At 48.4% G+C, this 18,367-nt stretch overlaps 1 protein-coding gene across 2 annotated transcripts in view; it reads right to left on the bottom strand.

The window, feature by feature from the left end:
* The window catches only part of shn (schnurri), a 169,768-nt gene extending 161,002 nt beyond the window's left edge, over positions 1-8,766 (bottom strand). For both annotated transcript variants that reach the window (XM_045741106.2, XM_045741105.2), the window contains exon 1: positions 8,349-8,766. The gene's annotated coding sequence lies outside the window, so the exon portion shown is untranslated. The remainder of the gene's footprint in view (positions 1-8,348) is intronic.
* Positions 8,767-18,367: the final 9,601 nt, after the last annotated feature.

The raw sequence follows: 18,367 nt of genomic DNA on the forward strand, positions 1-18,367 counted from the left end.
CGGCCTGAAATTGATTGTGGCTGAAATTAGAAGAAATGTCGGTCTTAATATATCACTGAAGTTTTTGTTCACTGCTTTTTTTTATCACCGAGATATATATCTATATATATATATATATATAGATATATATATATAGAGAGAGAGAGAGATGTGTGTGTGTGTGTGCGAGTCTGCAATGTTATTCATTTGTTATAAAAGTTCAGATCAGCTAGCCTATGGCTATATACCGCCATAAAAAAGTAGATAAGTTATCATTTTATATCGTGTCTTTTGTAGCCTAGTCAACTAGGCCTCAGTTCATTATATATGTAAAATCAACCATGAATAGTTTTTGAATACATTTCTGTCGAACTTCCATATTGTCAAGTGTGCTTAAGTCAATTACAAACAAAACCCAAATATGAATTAAATTTATAAATACATGTTAATGCCCCATTTACATTTACAGAGGAGCGCTGAGCTCAAAAGAAGGAAAATATTTGGTATGAGAGCGTCCGGTGCAGCGGTGTGGCTACTCGCCCCGACCACCTAACACCACCACGTATTTTGACGGACAGTCTGGCTAAGGCTGACGTCTGACGAACAAGAAAAATGGTAGCGGCCCGCGAAATTGATATAATATCCTTGTGTTCTGTTGGTGAATCCTCTGGCGGGTTAAGATAAGGGCTTCTTTAGTACGACAGTTTCTTGACGGGGACGCTGGCGAGGACGGGCTGCATATCCACTTATACAGGATACTGTGCCCCCCCCCCACACACACACTCCCTCCCAACACACACCTGCAGGGTGTGGTAGGAGGGGGGGGGGTCACTTCTTCCCCCCCCCCTCCCCCCTCCCTCCACACGCTCGCCCCACCACCCCCACCCCCATGTCATTGTCCCTCCATACGATCCATCCAGAGGTCCTTTTCCACCTTTCCCATCCCTGATTCTCGCCCCCCCCCCCCCTGTAGGCTTCAGTGTGCAACACCCCCGCCACTCGGGTTCACGGGGGACTGACTGGCCAGTAGCACAACTTGCGCTCCCACAAATGTCTTCACCTTTCTACTACTATGTGAGTTTCGGGCCATACTTGGGGAGGTGCGGGCATTAGTAGGTGTCTGGGCATGGCAGGATGTGCAGAATGCCTCAGTTGAAAAGTAAAGGTGCAACAGGTACTCAGAGAGAACTCAATCAACATCAGAGGCCCGAGACTGTTCAACACGCTTCCACTACACATAAGGGACATAACTGGCCGACCCCTCACAGTGTTCAAGAGAGAACTATCAACATCAGAGGCCCGAGACTGTTCAACACGCTTCCACTACACATAAGGGACATAACTGGCCGACCCCTCACAGTGTTCAAGAGAGAACTATCAACATCAGAGGCCCGAGACTGTTCAACACGCTTAAACTACACATAAGGGACATAACTGGCCGACCCCTCACAGTGTTCAAGAGAGAACTATCAACATCAGAGGCCCGAGACTGTTCAACACGCTTCCACAACACATAAGGGACATAACTGGCCGACCCCTCACAGTGTTCAAGAGAGAACTATCAACATCAGAGGCCCGAGACTGTTCAACACGCTTCCACTACACATAAGGGACATAACTGGCCGACCCCTCACAGTGTTCAAGAGAGAACTATCAACATCAGAGGCCCGAGACTGTTCAACACGCTTCCACTACACATAAGGGACATAACTGGCCGACCCCTCACAGTGTTCAAGAGAGAACTTGATAAAAACCTCCAAAGGATACCTGATCAACCAGGCTGTGGTTCATACGTCAGACTGCAATAAGCCGCTTGATACCTGCTTGATAGGCTTCTGGGAGTTCTACTCACCAAGCTCGGCCCGAGGCCAGGCTTGACGTGAGAGTTTGGTCCACCAGTCTGTTGCTTGGAGCGGCCCGCAGGCCCACATACCCACCACAGCCAGATTGGTCCGGCACTTTTTTTTTTTAGAAAACAATCTAGTTTTCTCTTAAAGATGTCCACGGTCCAACAGCCTGAATGACCAGTCCAGCAACAAGGAGGCCTGGTCGACGACCGGGCCCCGGGGACGTTGAGCCCCGAAATTATCGCAAGGTAGCGAGATATGTGTGCACTGAGGGTTTGGGCAGGTGGGCTGGGAGTGGGGGGGGGGGTTTGGGAAGTGGCCATGGTAAGGGTCTGGGGGAGGTGGGCGTGGTGGGGTCTGGGGGAGGTGGGCGTGGTGGGGTCTGGGGGAGGTGGGCGTGGTGGGGTCTGGGGGAGGTGGGCGTGGTGGGGTCTGGGGGAGGTGGGCGTGGTGGGGTCTGGGGTAGGTGGGCGTGGTGGGGTCTGGGGGAGGTGGGCGTGGTGGGGTCTGGGGGAGGTGGGCGTGGTGGGGTCTGGGGGAGGTGGGCGTGGTGGGGTCTGGGGGAGGTGGGCGTGGTGGGGTCTGGGGGAGGTGGGCGTGGTGGGGTCTGGGGGAGGTGGGCGTGGTGGGGTCTGGGGGAGGTGGGCGTGGTGGGGTCTGGGGGAGGTGGGCGTGGTGGGGTCTGGGGGAGGTGGGCGTGGTGGGGTCTGGGGGAGGTGGGCGTGGTGGGGTCTGGGGGAGGTGGGCGTGGTGGGGTCTGGGGTAGGTGGGCGTGGTGGGGTCTGGGGGAGGTGGGCGTGGTGGGGTCTGGGGGAGGTGGGCGTGGTGGGGTCTGGGGGAGGTGGGCGTGGTGGGGTCTGGGGGAGGTGGGCGTGGTGGGGTCTGGGGGAGGTGGGCGTGGTGGGGTCTGGGGGAGGTGGGCGTGGTGGGCTCTGGGGGAGGTGGGCGTGGTGGGGTCTGGGGGAGGTGGGCGTGGTGGGGTCTGGGGGAGGTGGGCGTGGTGGGGTCTGGGGGAGGTGGGCGTGGTGGGGTCTGGGGGAGGTGGGCGTGGTGGGGTCTGGGGGAGGTGGGCGTGGTGGGGGTCTAGGGGAGGTGGGCGTGGTGGGGTCTGGGGGAGGTGGGCGTGGTGGGGTCTAGGGGAGGTGGGCGTGGTGGGGTCTGGGGGAGGTGGGCGTGGTGGGGTCTGGGGTAGGTGGGCGTGGTGGGGTCTGGGGGAGGTGGGCGTGGTGGGGTCTGGTGGGGGAGGTGGGCGTGGTGGGGTCTGGGGGAGGTGGGCGTGGTGGGGTCTGGGGGAGGTGGGCGTGGTCGGGTCTGGTGGGGGAGGTGGGCGTGGTGAGGATGTGCTGACAACTGCGGCCAGTTGGTACCCCCCCCCCCCAGGAGGGGGAACCTTCAACACACCCCCCCCCAGCCACCACCACACAACACTGTCAACCACTAACACAAACAGCCGCACCACACCCACTGACAACGCTACTAGATGACCTGGACAAACTGAATGGTCCGACAAGTGGCTACTCGAGTTTAACTCAAATAAGTGCAAAGTAATGAAACTAGGTGAAGGGAACAGGTGGCCGGACACAAGGCACCAATAGGAAATGATTAAATCGTTGACGAATAAGGCAGAGAAAACGATCTAGCTGGTTTCACACAAGCTGTCTCCTGTGGCCCACATCAAACGGATATATCCTGCGCCATATGCGACTTACGGGCTATTCATGCCCGTGCCACCCCTTGGGAGGCTTAATTTGTATCAATCAATCAGCGGCATATGCAAGCATGGCCAACGTAAAAAGTGCCTTTCTAAATTTGTGTTAGGAATCATTTAGAACCTTGTGTACCACATATGTCAGACCAATCCTGAGTATGCAGCTCCAGTCTGGAGTCCATATCTAGTCAAACACGTGACAATGTATGAAAACGTTCTGGTTTGCCACCAGACTAGTCCCGGAGCTGAGAGGTACGAGTTACGAGGAAAGGAATTGAACCTCACGTCACTGGAGGTCAGAAGAGTTCAATCCACTGACGACAATCTAGTCAGACAATCTATCACGGGTGGAACACGAACACGGGGACACACATGGGAAGTTAGCACCAAATGAGCCACAGAAACATTAGAACAAAAAAAATTAGTGTCTAGGCAGTGATGTGGTGGAGGCTGACTCCATACACAAGTTTCAAATGTAGATATGATAAGAACCCAATAGGCTCAGGAACCTGTACACCAGTTGACAGACAGCTGAGAGACGGGACCAAAGAGCCGAAATTCAAGTTCAAGCAAGTTTACTGACAAAATGAATTACATCTCAAAAGGATAGAGTAGCTTAGGCTATTTCTATCCTCGTCTATACAAGGTCCCTCAAGGGGCTCACAAACCCATACAGTACACAATTATTAATCATATTCTACACTTAACATTCCAATGGTAGTCATATGACATACTGTGAGATCTCTTATTGATTATCTTGCCCCTGTCTTGTCTTGTTCTGGTACAGACAGACTAAACAAGTAGAAGGTACAAAGTGAAGCCATGAGAATTTAAATTCAAAATTCAAATTCAAATGTTTATTCAGGTAAAGTACATACATACAGGGTGTGATACAAATATTGATGAATTTATAGATAGAGCTAGTACATACAATGCCTAAAGCCACTATGACGCAAAGCGTTTCGGGCAGAGAGAATAATCCCAGGATTATTCTCGTGGCCCAAGAAATACTATTACTGAGATAATGATATGATTGAACTTAACACAGTATTGGGGATAGAATTTCAGAGATAAATGAAGCTTCGGCGATTAGACTAATGAGAGGCGAGGACAACTAGGTGAGTACACGCGCGCGCGCGCACACACACATAGGGAATCAAGGGATTTAAACCTCATGTCTCTGGAAGACAGAAGAGTGAGGGGGGGGGACATGATCCCCACATACAAGATTTTCAAAGGAATTTATAGGGTAGATAAGGACATGCTATTTAACCCAAGGGCTCCATCTGGTCACCATTTGGTCCGGGAGACATCTCCCGTCACGCTGGGTGCAGTTGCACCTCCACAGATCTCCAGTATCATCTATTGATACTGGTAATGGCTCAAAAGGGCCACCACTTACGAGCTATTCATGCCCGTGCCACCTTTTGGGTGGCTTAATCTTCATCTTAACACATTGTGCATGTGCAGGAATGCATTAGGAAGCAATGTGGTGGAGGCTGACTCCATACACAGTTTCAAGTGTAGATATGATAGAGCCCAATAGGCTCAGGAATCTGTACTCCAGTTGATTGACAGTTGAGAGGCGGGACCAAAGAGCCAGAGCTCAACCCCCGCAAGCACAATTAGATGAGTACAATTAGACGAGTACACACACGCAGTGTTCACAACCGAGCCTGAGCAGCTCCCATTGTCAGAAGAAATGACCCTATCTTGAGGTTATCTCGAGATGATTTCGGGGCTTTTTTAGTGTCCCCGCGGCCCGGTCCTCGACCAGGCCTCCACCCCCAGGAAGCAGCCCGTGCCAGCTGACTAACTCCCAGGTACCTATTTACTGCTAGGTAACAGGGGCATTTAGGGTGAAAAACTTTGTCCATTTGTTTCTGCCACGTGCAGGAATCGAACCCGCGCCACAGAATTACGAGTCCTACGCACTATCCACCAGGCTACGAGGCCCCTTGACCCTAGATGAAAGACTCAGATATAGAGGTGACAACAGAGGAGGTAATGAAACAGTTGACAACACTGGATGCAGCTAAAGCGGTTGGACCAGACAAAGTATCACCGTGTAACCTAAAAGAGGCAGCGCAGGCACTCAGCGTGTTACGGGCTCACCATAGCCCGTGCTACTTGGAACTTGTTCCGAGTAGCTTAATCTATAACAACAACAACCCTCAGCGTGCCTCTGGCAAGGATTTTTAATGAGTCACTTATGGCGGGAGAGTTGCCCAGTTGCTGGAAGAAGGCAAATGTGGTACAAATTTTCAAGAAAGGGGATAGGGAGGAGGCACTTAACTACGGACCCGTATCACTGACAAGCAGCACGCAGGGTGCAGTCGCACCTCCACAGATCTCCAGTATCATCTATTGATACTGGAAATGGCTCAAAAGGGCCACCACTTATGGGCTATTCATGCCCAAGCCACCTTTTGGGTGGCTTAATCTTCTCTCTCTCTCTCTCTCTCACTGACAAGCATCCCTTGCGAAGCACTTGGAAGAATACTCAGGCTAAGACTTGTTGCACACCTGGAGAACATCAGGTTTGTAAACAAGCACCAACATGGGTTCTGGACAGGGAAAACATGCCTAACAAACCTTCTATCATGCAACTGCACATACTATCAAAAAGAAGAAGAGAAGAAAGAACCTTCTGGAATTATATGATAAAGTAACAAGAATAAGGCAGCAGGGAAGGATGGGCAGACTGCAAATTTCTGGACTGCCAAAAGGCCTTTGATATGGTACCGCACATGAGACTGCTATTCAAACTTGAGAGGCAGGCAGGAGTAAGCGGAAAGGTCCTAGCATGGGTCAGGAACTACCTAACAGGAAGGAGCCAGAGAGTTACGGTAAGGGGGCGAGAAGTTGGACTGGCGAACAGTAACGAGTGGAGTACCTCAAGGATCGGTGCTGGGACCAGTTCTATTTCTAATATACATAAATGACATGTCTACAGGAGTAAAGCCCTATAAGCCGATGTTCGCGGATGACGCAAAATTAATGAGAAGAGTTGTGACAGATGAGGATTGTAGGATCCTCCAAGAGGACATAAACAGCTTGCAGAGATGGCCAGAAAATGGCTACTGGAGTTTAACACGAGTAAATGTAAAGTTATGGAAATGGGATTAGGAGACAGGACACCAAAGGGACAGTACACAATGAAGCGGAAACTACCTACCTGTGACGATTCGAGAAAAAGACCTGGGAGAGGACGTAACACCTAATCTATAAATAGGATAACGACAGCAGCGTACTCTACGCTGACAAAGTTAGTACATCATTCAGAAACCTAAGTGAGGAGTCATTTAGGGCGCTTTACACTGCATACATGATTACGGGCTCACCATAGCCCGTGCTACATGGACACTCCGTCCTGAATAGCTAAACCTTTAACAACAACAACATGCATACATGAGGCCAGTCTTAGAGTATGCCGCCCCATCATGGAGTCCCCACCTGAAGAAACACATAAGGAAACTGGAAAAGGTTGAGAAGTTTACGGCGATGCTCGTCCCTGAATTACGAGGGATGGGATATGAAGAGCGACTGAAGGAACTGAACCTGACGACACTAAAAAAAAGAAAGGAGAGGGGGATATAATAGGGTCATATATAATACTCAGGGAGATTGAGTGGAAATAGATGAAATTATCACACTGAATAATAACAGAACAAGGGGACATGGGTGGAAGCTGGAAACTAATGGAAGCTTTAGATGAGTCACAGAGATGTTAGGAAGTTTTCTTTTCGCATGATAGTAGTGGGAAAATGGAAGGAGTCATTGCTATAAACAATGTGATCTAAAAAGGCGGGATTCAAGAGCAATGCTCAATCCTGTAGGCACAAATAGGTAAGTACACTCACACATCAAGAGGATAACATCAGCGGCATATGCCAGGTTGGCCAACATAAGAAAGGCCTTCGGAAACTTGTGTAAGGATTCGTTCAGAACCTTGTATACCACATATGTCAGACCAATCATGGAGTAGGCAGCTCCAGCATGGACTCTATATCACGCCAAGCATAAAACTCAATTTGAGAAGATTCAGAGGTTTGCCACCAGACTAGTACTGAAAAGTTTGCCACCACACGGAGGGGGCATGAGCTATGAGGAGAGACTACGGGAATTAAACCTCACGTCGCTGAAAGACAGGAGAGTTAGGGGGACATGATCGCGACATACAAGATTCTCAAAGGAATTGAAAGGGTATACAAAGCCAGTTTAACACAAGGGGTCACACGCACTAGGGGACACAGGTGGAAACCGAGTGCCCTAATGAGCCATAAAGACATAAGAAATAACTATTAGTGTCAGAGTAGTTAACGGGTGGAATGCACTAGGCAGTGATGTGGTGGAGGCTGACTCCATACACAGTTTCAAGTGTAGATATGATAGAGCCCAATAGGCTCAGGAACCTGTACACCTGTTGATTGACAGTTGAGAGGCGGGACCAAAGAGCCGAAGCTTAACCCCCGCAAGCACAACCAGGCGAGTACACGCGCGCGCGCACACACACACACACAAAACACTTTTAAAACTAGGTATGATAGGGAAATGGGACAGGAGTCATTGCTGTAAACAACCGATAGCTGGAAAGGCGGGATCCAAGAGTCAATGCTCGATCCTGCAAGCACAAATAGGCGAGTACAAATAGGTGAGTACACACACACACACACACACACACACACGTCATTCATACCCGTGACGCGTTACCAAGAATGACCCCCGCCCCCCCTCACCACCTGACGTAGAAGGGAGTAGAGCCCCGTGTCAAGGTCCTGCCACGGGCCAACCACAACAACCTGGCTACTCACCCTGCAAGTGGAAGCGACGAGTAGTGTGGGAGGTGCAGGTGGTAGATGGAGTGGGGCCCAGTTCCCCGGCCACTCCTCCGCTGGTAGCGCCACTCCCGGTACGGTTTTCTACACAAGATGTAATCCCACTTAAAAAAAATAATAATCCAGTCGGATTTGGATTTAAAACACTTTAAGGCTGTTTGGGTCCACTTGAGCCTTGTAGAGACCACTTAATACGCCTCACACTCCCTCAATTCACACTATTACCCACACCAGATTTGCTCTAAATATATATACTGGACTACACAAATATATATGCCTGGGGTAGAGGCTGATGTATAGAAAGAAACGGAGGTGTATTTGGTGCTAGAGCGGAGCAGGAGCCGCCACAACCTCCTTCCACCACAACTTAAGGCCAACTGTACTCTGCCCGCCGCACTAACTCTCACGCACCTCGCATCCCCAGATACATCCTTTTCTATACCCGGATATACGCCTTCGATCACACCCCTGGGTACACCTACGCCTCTACACGGCCCTTTGGCGCAACTATCAAGCGCGGGTGTGTGTGTTGTGGGTGTAGATGGGTGTGGCGGGTGTGGTGGAGGGTGTGAGGGTTAGTGTGGAGGGGTGGGAGGGAAGCCCTCGCCGGCGCCACACTGTCCCATGAATGTAAGCGGCGTTGACGTAACCATCGCCATCTTTCTCTCCCCTTCGCCCCATCTCGCAACCTTTCGCTCAAACCTTCATCTTTCCATTGATGCTGCGGCGGAGATGAGGGTTCCGCTCATTGTCGCCGCCACTCCACGTTGAGGAGTATGGTGGTGGCGTCGGCCTGGGAGGCTGGTCGTGGTCGGCGGCGAAGGTTTGAGACGATTATCCACCATTTTCCGGAATAAACAAGTCAAAATGAAAGACAATTTCCCCCCCTGATTTAAAATGTTCGAGTCTCTGGGTTCATGATTGCCAACCTTAAAATATCATGGTGGTGTCCCCACCTACACTATGTTTGGGGGGGGGGGGGGGGTGGAGGAGGGGGCTGTCCCCACCTACACTATGTTTGGGGGGGGGGGAGGAGGGGGCTGCCCCCCCTACTCCTCTCAACGCAATCACTCCCCCCCCCCCATGCACAACAACCCTTACTACCCCCCATCCCCAATACGTCCCTCCTATCCCTTCCCCTCAAGATGTCCCTACCTATTCCCCCCCCCACCCCACAAGACGTCCCTCCTCTCTCCCCCCCCAACAACAGACTCTGTCCCCCCAATGCCAAGACTTGTATCCTGTCTTGTTTTCATTCATTGTCACCCTCCCTGGTCACCTGTCACCCCCTCCCTGGTCACCTGTCACCCTCCCTGGTCACCTGTCACCCCCTCCCTGGTCACCTGTCACCCCTCCCTGGTCACCTGTCACCGCTCCCTGGTCACCTGTCACCGGTTAAGTCTGACTCATTCAGAGTCAATGTCGATATCGTAATACTAAGGGCCTGGGTTCGATTCCCAGCCGAGGCCGAAACAAATGGGCAGAGTTTCCTTCATCCTGATGCACCTGTTCACCTAACAGTACACAGGTACCTGGGAGTTAGACAGCTGCTACTCTAAGTTCAGAGGACCCTGAACCTTAGTGAAAATGTATAGTGTAATGTCTTAAGGTAAAATATTAATTATAGCACTTGAAATAACCAGTTATTATTACCCATCTTTACGGGCTCACCATAGACCGTGCTACATGGACACTTCGTTCTGAGTAGCTAAATCTGAAACAACAAGATTATCGATCACTATAATAGATATATAAGTTACTCTGAGGTCATCCAGAGAGGCATCACTAGCTAGTACCTCCAGGAGTCAAGACCACAACGCTCAACTAGCCCTACTGGCTAGTACCTCCAGGAGTCAAGACCACAGCGCTCAACTAGCCCTACTGGCTAGTACCTCCAGGTCGACCCAAGTACTGGTCGACCGTCCCAGCTTCACAGACGTCCACCGCCTGTCCCCGGGTTGGTCGTCACCTGCCATTCCACAACAAGATGGGGAACTACAGTTACTGAGAGGCTCAACTGCTGTAGTTCGCCACCTGGATCATAGATGGCGCCGAGGCTCCTCACACTGTGTACTCACCTAGTTGTGCTTGCGGGGGTTGAGCTTTGGCTCTTTGGTCCCGCCTCTCAACTGTCAATCAACTGTAACTAACAACTAACTAACTAATGTTTTTTCCACACACACACCCCAGGAAGCAGCTCCGTGTCAGCTGTCTAACTCCCAGGTACCTATTTACTGCTAGGTAACAGGGGCATCAAGGTGAAAGAAACTTTGCCCATTTGTTTCTGCATGGTCCAGGAATCGAACCCAGACCACAGATTACGAGCACTGCGCGCTGTCCGCTCAGCTACCAGACCCCCCAGATATACAAACCCAGCTACCAATGTACTCACCTGGTTGTGCTTGCGAGGGTTGAGCTCTGGCTCTTTGGTCCCGCCTCTCAACCGTCAATCAACAGGTGTACAGGTTCCTGAGCCTATTGGGCTCTATCATATCTACACTTGAAACTGTGTATGGAGTCAGCCTCCACCACATCACTGCCTAATGCATTCCATTTGTCAACCACTCTGACACTAAAAAATTTCTTTCTAATATCTCTGTGGCTCATTTGGGCGCTCAGTTTCAACCTGTGTCCCCTAGTGCGTGTTCCCCTTGTGTTAAATAGCCTGTCTTTATCTACCCTGTCAATTCCTTTGAGAATCTTGTACGTGGTGATCATATCTCCCCTAACTCTTCTGTCTTCTAGCGACGTGAGGTTTAATTCCCGTAGTCTCTCCTCGTAGCTCATACCTCTCAGCTCGGGTACTAGTCTGGTGGCAAACCTTTGAACCTTTTTCAGTTTAGTCTTATGCTTGACTAGATATGGACTCCATGCTGGGGCTGCATACTCCAGGATTGGTCTGACATATGTGGTATACAAAGTTCTGAACGATTCCTTACACAAGTGTCTAAATGCCGTTCTTATGTTAGCCAACCTGGCATATGCTGCTGATGTTATCTTCTTGAAATGGGCTACGACCGTCCACTCATACCCACCACTACGACCGTCCACTCATACCACCACTACGACCGTCCACTCATACCCACCACTACGACCGTCCACTCATACCCACCACTACGACCGTCCACTCATACCCACCACCACGACCGTCCACTCATACCCACCACCACCACGACCGTCCACTCATACCCACCACCACGACCGTCCACTCATACCCACCACTACGACCGTCCACTCATACCCACCACTACGACCGTCCACTCATACCCACCACCACGACCGTCCACTCATACCCACCACCACGACCGTCCACTCATACCCACCACCACGACCGTCCACTCATACCCACCACTACGACCGTCCACTCATACCCACCACCACGACCGTCCACTCATACCCACCACCACCACGACCGTCCACTCATACCCACCACTACGACCGTCCACTCATACCCACCACTACGACCGTCCACTCATACCCACCACTACGACCGTCCACTCATACCCACCACTACGACCGTCCACTCATACCCACCACCACGACCGTCCACTCATACCCACCACTACGACCGTCCACTCATACCCACCACTACGACCGTCCACTCATACCCACCAACACGACCGTCCATTCATACCCACCACCACGACCGTCCATTCACTGAGTAGCACTGATTCATTCATTTACGTGAGGGAGCCTCGCTGCTACTCCCCCCCCCCCCCCCCACCCCACCCTGCTGGACCTCTCCGTAAGAAATGTGACGGTTTGGCCCAACCAGTCCCTTCAGGACCTAGACAACTACTCCCGGGAAGCACCGACAATGAAGTAATTCGTAATTTCCTTAAACAATAGTATTTTTTTGTTTACGGTGGGGGTCGAACCCGTGACTAAGTGTTGTAGGTAGAATAAGAGAGGGAGAGAACCGGTTACGACAAGAAGACAACCTCATGATGAACAAATCCACAAGGGCCGTGACGAGGGTTCGAACCTCCGTTATCTTGAGGTTATCTTGAGATGATTTCTGGGCTTTTTAGTGTCCCCGCGGCCCGGTCCTCGACCAGGCCTCCACCCCCAGGAAGCAGCCCGTGACAGCTGACTAACACCCAGGTACCTATTTACTGCTAGGTAACAGGGGCATTCAGGGTGAAAGAAACTTTTGCCCATTTGTTTCTGCCTCGTGCGGGAATCGAACCCGCGCCACAGAATTACGAGTCCTGCGCGCTATCCACCAGGCTACGAGGCCCCTGATCCGTCCGAGAGGATCCCAGATGCTTCCTTAATCGACTGAGCTGCGACATGGTCATTTGGTGCATCACGCTATTGTGAGTTCTGTGAAGCCTCGTGATGGACTGTGACTGTCCCACCTCACCCGTGAAGCCAGCGTGGCCTGGGATAGGTGGGGGACAGGCTGGGGGACACGTCCACTGATGAGAGCCCCGGGTTCATCCCCCTACCCCACCCCCCTGTCCCTCTGATATGTAGCGTAGGTCTAGTCTATCCACATATGCACAGGAGACATCTCCCGTCACGCAGGGTGCAGTCGCACCTCCACAGATCTCCAGTATCAGCTAATGATACTGGTGATGGCTCAAAAGGGCCACCACTTACGGGCTATTCATGCCCGTGCCACCTTTTGGGTGGCTTAATCTTCATCAATCAATCAATCCACATATGTGCGGCTGCCATCTCTCACACGCCTCATGTGGGGAGGGTTAGATGATAAGAACAGCAGAAGGCCTATTGGTCTATACGAGGCAGCTCCTATTAGTCCATACGAGGCAGCTCCTATTGGTCCATACGAGGCAACTCCTATTGGTCCATACGAGGCAGCTCCTATTGGTCCATACGAGGCAGCTCCTATTGGTCCATACGAGGCAGCTCCTATTAGTCCATACGAGGCAGCTCCTATTGGTCCATACGAGGCAGCTCCTATTGGTCCATACGAGGCAGCTCCTATTGGTCCATACGAGGCAGCTCCTATTGATCCATACGAGGCAGCTCCTATAGGTCCATACGAGGCAGCTCCTATTGGTCCATACGAGGCAGCTCCTATTTATCCATACGAGGCAGCTCCTATTGGTCCATACGAGGCAACTCCTATTGGTCCATACGAGGCAGCTCCTATTGGTCCATACGAGGCAGCTGCTATTGGTCCATACGAGGCAGCTCCTATTGGTCCATACAAGGCAGCTCCTATTGGTCCATACGAGGCAGCTCCTATTGGTCCATACGAGGCAGCTCCTATTGGTCCATACGAGGCAACTCCTATTGGTCCATACGAGGCAGCTCCTATTGGTCCATACGAGGCAGCTCCTATTGGTCCATATGAGGCAGCTTCTATTGGCCTATACGAGGCAGCTGCTATTGGTCCATACGAGGCAGCTCCTATTGGTCCATACGAGGCAGCTCCTATTGGTCCATATGAGGCAGCTCCTATTGGTCCATACGAGGCAGCTGCTATTGGTCCATACGAGGCAGCTGCTATTGGTCCATACGAGGCAGCTGCTATTGGTCCATACGAGGCAGCTCCTATTTAGAACCAACCAATCTTATTCATATACATGTCTAACCTGCGCTTGAAACCATCAAGGTATCCTACTTCTATTATGGTATGCGGTAATTGGTTCCACAAATCAACAACCCTGTTACTGAACCAGTATAAGAACATAAGAACATAAGAACAAAGGTAACTGCAGAAGGCCTGTTGGCCCATACGAGGCAGCTCCTATTCTATAACCACCCAATCCCACTCATATACTTGTCCAACCCGTGCTTGAAACAATCGAGGGACCCCACCTCCACAATGTTACGCGGCAATTGGTTCCACAAATCAACAACCCTGTTACTGAACCAGTATTTACCCAAGTCTTTCCTAAATCTAAACTTATCCAATTTATATCCATTGTTTCGTGTTCTGTCCTGTGTTGATACTTTTAATACCCTATTAATATCCCCCCGGTTATGTCCATTCATCCACTTGTAAACCTCTATCATGTCACCCCTAACTCTTCGCCTTTCCAGTGAATGCAACTTAAGCTTTGTTAATCTTTCTTCATATGAAAGATTTCTAATTTGGGGAATTAACTTAGTCATCCTACGCTGGACACGTTCAAGTGAATTTATATCCATTCTATAATATGGCGACCAAAACTGAACTGCATAATCTAAATGGGGCCTAACTAGAGCAAGATATAGCTTGAGAACCACACCAGGTGTCTTGTTACTAACGCTGCGATTAATAAATCCAAGTGTCCGATTTGCCTTATTACGAACATTTATGCATTGATCCTTTTGTTTTAAATTCTTACTAAACATAACTCCCAGATCCCTTTCGCAATCCGACTTCGCAATCACAACACCATCTAGCTCGTATCTTGTAACTCTATCATCATTACCTAACCTCAGAACTTTACATTTATCAGCATTAAACTGCATCTGCCAATCCTTTGACCATTTCAAAACCCTATCTAGATCAACTTGAAGTGATAGTGAGTCCTCCTCCGAATTAATTTCCCTACCGATTTTCGTATCATCGGCAAATTTGCAAATGTTGCTACTCAAACCTGAATCTAAATCATTTATATATATTATAAACAACAGAGGTCCCAGGACAGAGCCTTGAGGCACTCCACTTACAACATTTTCCCACTCTGACTTGATTCCATTTATACTAACTCTCTGTTTCCTTTGGTATAGCCATGCCCTAATCCAGCTTAATATAGCACCCCCAATACCATGAGACTCTATTTTTTTAATCAGTCTTTCATGTGGCACTGTATCAAAAGCTTTGCTAAAGTCAAGGTATACAACATCGCAATCCTTACCACTATCAACTGCCTCAACAATGCTAGAATAAAAAGATAACAAATTTGTTAAACATGAACGGCCATTTATAAAACCATGTTGCGACTCAATTATTAATTTATGTTTTTCAAGATGAAGACGAATTTTATTTGCTATTATAGATTCGAGTAACTTTCCCACAATAGACGTTAGGCTAATTGGTCGATAGTTAGACGCAAGTGATCTATCTCCTTTCTTAAAAACTGGTATCACATTAGCAACTTTCCAAAACTCTGGCACTCTGCCTGACTCTATTGATTTATTAAATATGGTTGACAGTGGGTCACAAAGCTCCTCTTTGCATTCTTTAAGCACCCTAGCAAACACTTCATCCGGCCCTGGGGATTTGTTTGGTTTGAGTTTTACTATTTGTTTAAGAACATCCTCCCTGGTAACTGCTAAACTCGTCAACCTGTCCTCGTCCCCAATTTTACCCAGGTATTTACCCAGGCCTTTCCTAAATCTAAACTTATCCAATTTATACCCATTGTTTCGTGTTGTGTCTTGTGTAAACGAGGAGTTGGATCGTCTCCGACAGTGTCGTCACAACTCCACCTCCAAACTAAGACATTCTTTGCGCTATGGTCCCCAAAATGAAGTCCACTACGGGCTCACCATAGCCCGTGCTACTTGGAACTTTTTGTTCCAGGTAGCAGATCTTAAACAACAACAACAACAAACTGTGAAAGTATTGTAGCGGTTGGGCAAACATCCACATTTTCTATACATCTCCAGACTAGGTTAGCAAACTGTCCTCTTACAAAGAACGTCGCATTTCGCACGTATGCGTCACAAGGCCAAAAAATTGTCGTACTAGAAAATGGTGGCGGGTCGCGAAAGTGACGTACTGTCCCGTTTTCTGTTTTGGGTCCTCTGGTAGGTTAGGATAAGGGCACTTTACATTGACCGGTTTCTTGACTTTGGGAAATCTTAGGAGGACGGGCTGGGGTTAGAGGGGTGGCTTGGGTTCGTCTGTTTCTGGTTAGGTTAGATTAGGTTAAGTTAGATTAGGTTAGATTAGGTTAGGTTAAGTTAGGTTAGGTTAGGTTAGGTTAGGTTAGGTTAGATTAGGTTAGGTTAGGTTAGGTTAGGTTAGATTAGGTTAGGTTAATGTTAGGCCGTTCATGTTTAACAAATTTGTTATCTTTTTATTCTAGCATAGTTGATAGTGGTAATGATTGTGATGTTGTGTACCTTGACTTTAGCAAAGCTTTTGATACAGTGCCACATGAAAGACTGATTAAAAAGATAGAGGCTCATGGTATTAGGGGTGCTATATTAAACTGGATTAGGGCATGGCTATACCAAAGGAAACAGAGAGTTAGTATAAATGGGGTTAAGTCAGAGTGGGAAAATGTTGTAAGTGGAGTGCCTCAAGGCTCTGTCCTGGGACCTCTGTTGTTTATAATATATATAAATGATTTAGATTCAGGTTTGAGTAGCAACATTTGCAAATTTGCCGATGATACGAAAATCGGTAGGGAAATTAATTCGGAGGAGGACTCACTATCACTTCAAGTTGATCTAGATAGGGTTTTGAAATGGTCAAAGGATTGGCAGATGCAGTTTAATGCTGATAAATGTAAAGTTCTGAGGTTAGGTAATGATGATAGAGTTACAAGATACGAGCTAGATGGTGTTAAGAACATAAGAACATAAGAACAAAGGTAACTGCAGAAGGCCTATTGGCCCATACGAGGCAGCTCCTATTCTATAACCACCCAATCCCACTCATATACTTGTCCAACCCGTGCTTGAAACAATCGAGGGACCCCACCTCCACAATGTTACGCGGCAATTGGTTCCACAAATCAACAACCCTGTTACTGAACCAGTATTTACCCAAGTCTTTCCTAAATCTAAACTTATCCAATTTATATCCATTGTTTCGTGTTCTGTCCTGTGTTGATACTTTTAATACCCTATTAATATCCCCACGGTTATGTCCATTCATCCACTTGTAAACCTCTATCATGTCACCCCTAACTCTTCGCCTTTCCAGTGAATGCAACTTAAGCTTTGTTAATCTTTCTTCATATGAAAGATTTCTAATTTGGGGAATTAACTTAGTCATCCTACGCTGGACACGTTCAAGTGAATTTATATCCATTCTATAATATGGCGACCAAAACTGAACTGCATAATCTAAATGGGGCCTAACTAGAGCAAGATATAGCTTGAGAACCACACCAGGTGTCTTGTTACTAACGCTGCGATTAATAAATCCAAGTGTCCGATTTGCCTTATTACGAACATTTATGCATTGATCCTTTTGTTTTAAATTCTTACTAATCATAACTCCCAGATCCCTTTCGCAATCCGACTTCGCAATCACAACACCATCTAGCTCGTATCTTGTAACTCTATCATCATTACCTAACCTCAGAACTTTACATTTATCAGCATTAAACTGCATCTGCCAATCCTTTGACCATTTCAAAACCCTATCTAGATCAACTTGAAGTGATAGTGAGTCCTCCTCCGAATTAATTTCCCTACCGATTTTCGTATCATCGGCAAATTTGCAAATGTTGCTACTCAAACCTGAATCTAAATCATTTATATATATTATAAACAACAGAGGTCCCAGGACAGAGCCTTGAGGCACTCCACTTACAACATTTTCCCACTCTGACTTGATTCCATTTATACTAACTCTCTGTTTCCTTTGGTATAGCCATGCCCTAATCCAGCTTAATATAGCACCCCCAATACCATGAGACTCTATTTTTTTAATCAGTCTTTCATGTGGCACTGTATCAAAAGCTTTGCTAAAGTCAAGGTATACAACATCGCAATCCTTACCACTATCAACTGCCTCAACAATGCTAGAATAAAAAGATAACAAATTTGTTAAACATGAACGGCCATTTATAAAACCATGTTGCGACTCAATTATTAATTTATGTTTTTCAAGATGAAGACGAATTTTATTTGCTATTATAGATTCCAGTAACTTTCCCACAATAGACGTTAGGCTAATTGGTCGATAGTTAGACGCAAGTGATCTATCTCCTTTCTTAAAAACTGGTATCACATTAGCAACTTTCCAAAACTCTGGCACTCTGCCTGACTCTATTGATTTATTAAATATGGTTGACAGTGGGTCACAAAGCTCCTCTTTGCATTCTTTAAGCACCCTAGCAAACACTTCA

The sequence above is a fragment of the Procambarus clarkii genome, chromosome 19, assembly GCF_040958095.1.
Source record: "Procambarus clarkii isolate CNS0578487 chromosome 19, FALCON_Pclarkii_2.0, whole genome shotgun sequence".
NCBI lineage: Eukaryota > Metazoa > Arthropoda > Malacostraca > Decapoda > Cambaridae > Procambarus > Procambarus clarkii.